The sequence below is a fragment of the Macrotis lagotis genome, chromosome 1 (assembly GCF_037893015.1).
Source record: "Macrotis lagotis isolate mMagLag1 chromosome 1, bilby.v1.9.chrom.fasta, whole genome shotgun sequence".
Classification (NCBI taxonomy): domain Eukaryota; kingdom Metazoa; phylum Chordata; class Mammalia; order Peramelemorphia; family Peramelidae; genus Macrotis; species Macrotis lagotis.
The window spans coordinates 919737845-919745712 of NC_133658.1; positions in this window are offsets into that span (position 1 = coordinate 919737845).

Genomic DNA, 7868 nt, shown 5'->3' on the forward strand with positions numbered 1-7868 from the left:
GGAACATTTGAGTTGGAGAAGACAACCCTGAAAGAAGAGCTGTATGTTGGATTTGGATAGCAAGTTTCAAATTAGGGACATTGTCAAAGCTAGGAAAATCATAAGCAAATACCATAATGAAAGGAAGTTTAGACTCATTAACTTATACTGGTCCAATTGTAATTTTTTTTAAAATGTAGCCTATACCCATTCAGAATCTCTCTTTTTTGGCTATCCTTTCTTTTTCTATTAAGCATTTATTTTTCCTAATTGTATGTAAAAACGATTTTCAGCTTGATTGGGACTATAACTGGGTGAGGCCTTCCTCCCTCCTGGTTTCAATGACTTATTTTCCCCAAAGCCACTCCAGCAAGAGTTGCAAAGTTTCTACTTCCTCAGGGTCAGATGGTAAAAAATGTTCTATAGTGCTGATAGGCTGTTCCCTCCCCAAATAAGGAAGAAATAATTCTCTTTGAGAGGGTAAAAGTGAATCTGAATAATTATGAAATTAGGCTTGAAAATACTTTGCACCAATTAACTATACTCAAAGAAAGATTGTGAGGCCAGCTATCTAACCAATAGGTAGCAGACCAGCTGGGTGGTACTGCATTTGGGACTAGGATAAAAGAAGCATGCATGCCTCCATAATTTGCACTCCTTGTAGAGCCTAGAACTCATATTAAGGAGGTTGTGTACTTTTCTCCAGAAGAGTGAATACACTCTTTTTTGTGCTCTTGTCTGGTTCTTCTGACAATTATGTTCAAGGAGAATCAATGTTGTAACACATGGTTCTGATACCACACAAGCACTTGTTTTAAAAATTGAGTCACAGGGGTGGCTAGGTGGTGCAGTAGAAAGAGCACCAGCCCTGGAGTCAGGAGTAAGTGAGTTCAAATCTGACCTCAGACACTTAATAATTACCTAGCTGTGTGGCCTTGGCCAAGCTACTTAACCCCATTTGCCTTGAAAAATCCAAAAAAAAAAACCCCCAACAAAATTGAGTCACAAGATCTCTCTCTCTCTCTCTCTCTCTCTCTCTCTCTCTCTCTCTCTCTCTCCCTCTCTCTTTCCCTAAACTCCTATATTTAAAGGCAAGCAATTTGAAATGGGTTATACCTGTATATTCCTGCAAAATATGTTTCCATATGAGTAAGGTAGAAAGAAAAATTAATTTAACGAAAACTAAAGTTTGAAAAGTTTATTTTGATGTGTATTCAACTCCATCAGTTTTCTCAAAGATTGATGGCAGTTTTCATCACAAATCCTGCAGAATTGTCTTGGATCATTATCTTGCTGAGAATAACTAAATCATTCATATCTGATTAACTTAAAATATTACTGATACTGTGTACACGTTCTTCCATGTCTTTTTCATTTCAGATTATTGACCCCATTTTACCTTTTCCTGTCCCTTTCTTGCAGAGCAAGACTCTTATCTTTTCATTTTATTTTTTAGCTAGTCAATTCACACCCTTGGCCTCTATTCGTATGTTCTCCAACTTTCTTAATAATTAAAAGTTATTTATGAATTTCTGGTATCATCTTCTCATGTAGAAATATAGACAGTTCAACCTTATTAAGTGCCTTGTGGTTTCCTTTTCCTGTATATTATTTTATGCTTCTTTTCTTCCTTTTTTTAAAGTATTTTATTTTTCCCAATTACACTTAGAAAATAATTTTAGCATTCATTTTTCAAGATTTTAAGTTCCCATTTTCTCTCTCTCTCCTTCACTTTTCTGCCCGCTTTAACTGATTAAAATGAATAATTCTTTCAGATGACTATCATGACCTGAATAGAAGTCATTTTGATTGGTTATATTTTCTTCCTATATCATATGAAGACTAATCAACAAGACTGATTATGGATCACCTACAGGAGATTCTTGCCTTTTCTTGTTAAATTGACTCAAATTCCATTTAAAAAGAGGAAACGTTGGACAACTTCACCATTCAGGTTGTGATCTTCCTTTGGAATCTTCTATGGATATCACATTTTTAGAGAGAATGCATCAATCTTTTAATTTTGAGCATCCATATTCTTCCCAAAAGATAACATGAAAGGGGTGGAGGTATTTTTTTTTCTGTCTTCCTCTTAGGGAGCTGTTAGTAGCTAACTTGGAACAAAAAGTTTCAGAAGAGCTATCTGACCCAGACCACATAATAAAAAGTTTTCCTGATAGTAGGGAACCGGAGAAGGCAATAAGTAGAGACAATATGTGGCCTAGGAACTGCTCCATACCGAGGACATTTCAAAAGCTTAAAGAAACATAATTTCTAGATCATTTAATCATTTCATTAATAGTGACAACAATTTAATAAAATGATTATTTGACTGTTACTCTCTGAAAACAAAAACAATCATGATGGTAGGCTCAAGGCTTATAATTCTCTGAAAAGAGTAGAGATCCTGAGGGTGACATTCAACTCTGATTAACAAATCGAGTGCTAGATTTTACAGAATGAAATGACCTTACTTCAAGGCAGAGTGAAAGTGACATTATATCTCTTTGAGACCAAAAGTTCACCTCTACACACAAACTACCTCCTGGGCTGGGCTGGGCAATCCAGACTAAAAGATTTCTACCCATGTTTAATTCAATGACATTCACCCAAGACTAGATATTTTTGTAAAATTGGGCAGGGTCAGGTGGAGGAGAAGTTTACCTCAAACCAGAGACAGAGATACTGAAGGAAAAAGAAAAGGAAAATCTGAATCTTCCTAAAACATTGGATAGTTATAATCATGTCTCTCACCTAGAACTTGAGGGACCAGTGCATAAATTGAGAGGGCAAACACAAAATGATAGCTTACACACAATAATGTCTGTGTTAATATTATTAAATATTTATTAGAATTAATCCTCAGATATTAATGTCTCCTCTAAGAACAGAAGTAGGTGGGAGGTTGCTTTTCACATAGATAATAAAAAGGACCTTCTGGTAGTGAGATCAATTTAAAATCTGAAAAGGTTGTGTCTTTGTCTTTAAGAAAGCTAACTTTGCAGTCTCCCTAGATTCCCCCTCCCCTACAATATCCCTGCTCCCCCATATTTGTGAAGGTCCTTTAGCATCCCTGAAAAACAAGAACAATTAAGGACCCTTGTCTCATGTTAATGACCTTAATTGATAATGATCATTTCACTCTGGAAGGTCAGGTTTTGCAATACATCAAGGATCTTCTTTGACCAGTAGCCAAAAAATCCCACCTTCTGAAGACTGACCTTCTGACTATGCCAACATATAAATAAGCTTCCCCAACAAGTCTCTGTGGGTTGTTTCCTGAGTTCTTTTTCATGTATGATTGACTTCAATGAACAAATAAACACTTGCTATTAACCTGTTTATGTTTTATTAAAATCTCCAAATATAGATAACTTTTTCCAGTGCTTATGTCCTTTTTTTTCTGATACTGGATACCCTTAAACTTTTTCATGCTAGGCACTTCCATCATCCTCATCAGGGAGAAGTGGTCAAGATATCCTGAGATCCTTGTTTCATCCTGCTTACAGAATCGAGGGTGGAACTGATACACAATCATTGTCCTTCCCCAATCCCAGAGCATGATCAAGGTGACTGAGTTAAGCCACAAGAGCTAAAGTCTTTGGAGATTAATCAGAGCCCTGGGTCCCATAAGATTCTTTCATCCATTACGATAAATCTGTCCCTGAGCAATTTGTTAAGATAAAAATTGAAAAGGTTCCAACCTCAAAGAAAAGACCATTTTCATTTCCTTAAAAAACAAAGATCATAAAGGACTAGTGTAGATAAAGATCAAATCTCTAATAGTATTTCCTCTGAGGGACCAGAGAGAAGGCTCATTTATCTATTTCAGAAGTTCCCAGTGACTTTTCTTAGATGTGTAGCTGATGGCTACTTGAGTTAGGTTCTTCCTATGAGGAATCATTATTCTTACTTGGGAAATTAGGAGTGGAAAGAAAATAAAAATACATTAAAAGAAGTTACAACACATGAGAAAATGGTAGGTAAAGAGAGACAGACAAAAGAGCAGTCGAGCAGACCTGACTGGTCAGCAAATCAGGGAAGACTGAGAGCAGGTGTTCAACTCAGTTTTTATGGTCCTGTTCCTTATCCAGAGGGCAAAAGGTGAACTCCCTTCCCCCTTTCTGGGCTCGGAATTAGGTAGAGAGTTGAAGAGGCGATCAGGGTACACATTTTACATTAAACAATAAATAATTCTCTACTTCTATTCAATTTGCATCTCTAGAATTGGGAACAGCCACCCAATTTAACAAGATTTAACAACCTTTAAGATTACAAATTTTGTTTCTGTTGGTTCCCAATTCTCTACATCATTTCCCTGCATCAGATATCTCACAGATATTTCAAGAGAAATGATAGCTATTTTCAATGAGGTCAGTCCACAAAGACTGATCTGCCAATTGAGTAAGGCATCTGAACTAACTCTCATAACCCAGCATTTATTTTTCATCATTGATTAGACTGGGAATAATAGAGTGTATTAACATTTTTTTCAAAGTATTCAACCCCCCCTCCAATATTGAAGTTTAGCACCTTCAATTAGCTGGCACAGAGATTTTAATGAATCATAAAAATTAGCACCGGGATATAGGGGACTGACTACAAGTTTGAGTGCTGGGTGACCTAGGTTCAAGTCCTATCTCTGACAGCTGATGTCTAGAAGACACTGAGTAGGTCATTTAATCTCTCATCATCTCTAGCAACTTTTTAAAACTCTATATTTAGACATTTTCAGATTTACATTAATGAAGGTATTCCTCATCTTGAGCTCCTCAAAGAAAAGAATTAACATTCAAGTCAAATCAATTAAAGGTCATGGAGATTTTCATGTGGGCTGAACTTAAAGGATATAAAACTGCAAGTGCCATGGAGATAGAAATGCCAGATAGAATTTCAGTATTTATAAGTGAAAATGTCTTTTATTTCACTACAGCAAGGAGTGAAACCCTGACTTCATACTGAAAACATTTTGCATGATACATTGTTTGAAAATCAGATTATTTAGATCTGAAGTAAAAGTGTTCCAGATACCACCTACTGTAACTCCTTTATTTATCATAGTGTGTAAGTGTTAGAGTTGACTAACTCCATTAATTAACCACCTCACTCTACAGCATTCTAACTAGCCTTGATAAATTTAAGGGTGGTACAAAGATAGCACATATCAGAGATGAGATCAGAACCAAATAAGTCCTTTGGTTTTATTCCCAGCTTCTCAGTTCTCCACCCCCCTTACATTAAATTAATATTTAAACTAACTACAGAATAAGAAAAGAAAAAAATTGCCATGTCCAAAGCAGAACAAAAGAGAGTATTCAAATTAAAGCAATAAATTTACATTTCAAGAAAACCTGCCTAATAATGTTACAGATTATAATCAAAGCTGTCCATCATTTCAGTGTTTGCTTTTAAGTTTTCTTCTGTTCTGTTGTGCAGTTTGTGCTTTATTTTTTTCCTTTCTTCCACCACCCTAGGAAGGCTACAATTAAATGAGGATACATTTATATATAAACATTTACTATATATCTGCATAGATACATAGAATATCCATATATCTCTATATATACACAAGCATTCATAAATATATTCATGTACACACTTACAAATGCATATACCCACATATACATCTATACATATCTGTAGATGTAGGCAATCATACCCATATATACACGTGCATTCATACACCAGTATTACATATATAATTTTCAAATATTTATATACATATATATGTATGTGTTTGTATGACAATACCGTGCTTATTTCCATTTGTCCTTTGTTTCTCTGAAAGTAGATATCATCCTTTATAAGTCCAAATCTTTCACTTTTTTTCCTAAATCTACCAGCTCATCATTTCTTATATCATGGCCCTTTTCCAAACAGGTACTGTTTAGTTATTTTAAAAAGTCTAAGACAATAATGACTAATATGACTGACATATAGTGCAATTTCCCTTTTTATTTTCTTTTGATGTTTTAGCTTGAATTTTGTCTGAGAAAATGATTTCAAGCCCTTGCCCCTTTTAACATAATAAATTCTACTTTGGATATTTATTTCATATTTGTATGTGTCCTATTTTTAATAGCATTTTCTGAAAGCAATATATTGTTAAATTCAAATTTTTAATGAGGTATCTGTTTCCATTTTATGGGTGAATTCATCCAATTCCCATTCTAAGCTATAATTGCATGTTGCTTATTTTCCTCTTGTTTTCTTGAATATCCTTCTCAATCTATTCTCATTCCTCCTCACTAATGCACTTTACAGCAACCCCTCACCTGATCTTTATATTCCTTAATCAATTCCTCCAAGAATTTCTCCTTTAACCTTTCTGTCTTCCTTTTACCCTTGCCCTGGTTTCTTTTTGAACTTAAAGATCTTTTATCCTTTTATTTTCTATCTATCTATCTATCTATCTATCTATCTATCTATCTATCTATCTATCTATCTCTCTATCTCTCTATCTATCTATCTCTCTATCATATACATGTGTGTATGTATGTATGCATGTATGGTTTCTCATTTAATCCATTGCAAGTAAGAGTAGGATTCCAGAACAAGAAGCCCTTCTCTCCCAACTAATTCCTCTGTAAGAGTTCTTCCCTAACCTCATCTTTATGATCAATCTTTTTATCTGTTTTTTAATAACATTTTACTTTTTCAAATCAAATTAGATTTAGTTTTAGCCCCATTCAGTCTTTTCAATGAGCCAAGGACTGATGACAATCTTATATTTTCATGTATAAAAAGCAAACAATTTCCTCTTATTGAAACACTATTAATAAGTCTTTGATGTTTTCCTTATATTTCCCTTGGTTCTTGTATCACATTTATTAATTTCTACATTTTTTTACATTTCCACATATAAATAATCTCATTTAATTATATGTTAATAATTTTTTTTAATATTTTATCTAGTTACATATCAAAATAGTTTTAGCTTTTCCTTTCAAAATTTTAGTTGCAAATTCTCCCTTTTCTATCCTCTCACCCACTCCCATAAAGAATACAAACAATTTAGTATAGGTTATATATCATTAGTAATGCAAAACATTTTCACAAGACTTATACTGTGAAAGATGATATAGATCCCCCCAAGAAAAACAAGAAAATTAAGAAATTTTGAAAACTGTATTTCGATATGTTTTCTGAAAAACCTTAGCTTTTTTTCTCTGGGAATAGGTAGTATTTTGCTTTAAAGGTCCTTTAATTTTATTGTGGATCATTATATTGCTGAGAAAAGCTAAGTCATTCACATCTATCATCTTTACGATATTGCTGTTCTTTGTTATGTAGTTCATTTTATTTTTGTGGCAGTTCATGTAATTCCTTCTAGGCTATTTTACTGAGAGAATTCTGCTCATCATTTCTTACAACAGAATAGTATTCCATCAAAATCATGTACGACAATCTATTCAGACACTCTTCACCTGATCCCCTCAATTTCTTTTTTTTTTTTTTGCCATTAGGAAAGACTGATATAATTATTTTTCTTCATCCAGGCTTTTTCTTTTTTATATATCTCTTTTAGGATGCAGATTCTGTGTATGTATAAATAAATACATACAAATATATGTGTGTGTGTGTGTGTGTGTGTGTATGTGTGTACTCTTTCTAATTGCCCTAATAATCAGAAAATTCTTTTGTTTTTCCAATATCATTTTCCCATGAAGGAATATAAAGAGTCCAAAATCATCAAATCCTTCTGATTTATATTTCCTGGTTACTTGGTAATGCTTCTCTTGAGTCTTGTATCTGAAGAACAAATTTTCTCTTAAACTCTAGTATTTTCATTAGGAAATTTGTAAAGTCTTTCATTTCAATGAATGGCCATCCTTTCCCACTGAAAGGATCTGCTCTATTTTGCTGGGCATGTGATTCTTCATTGTAAC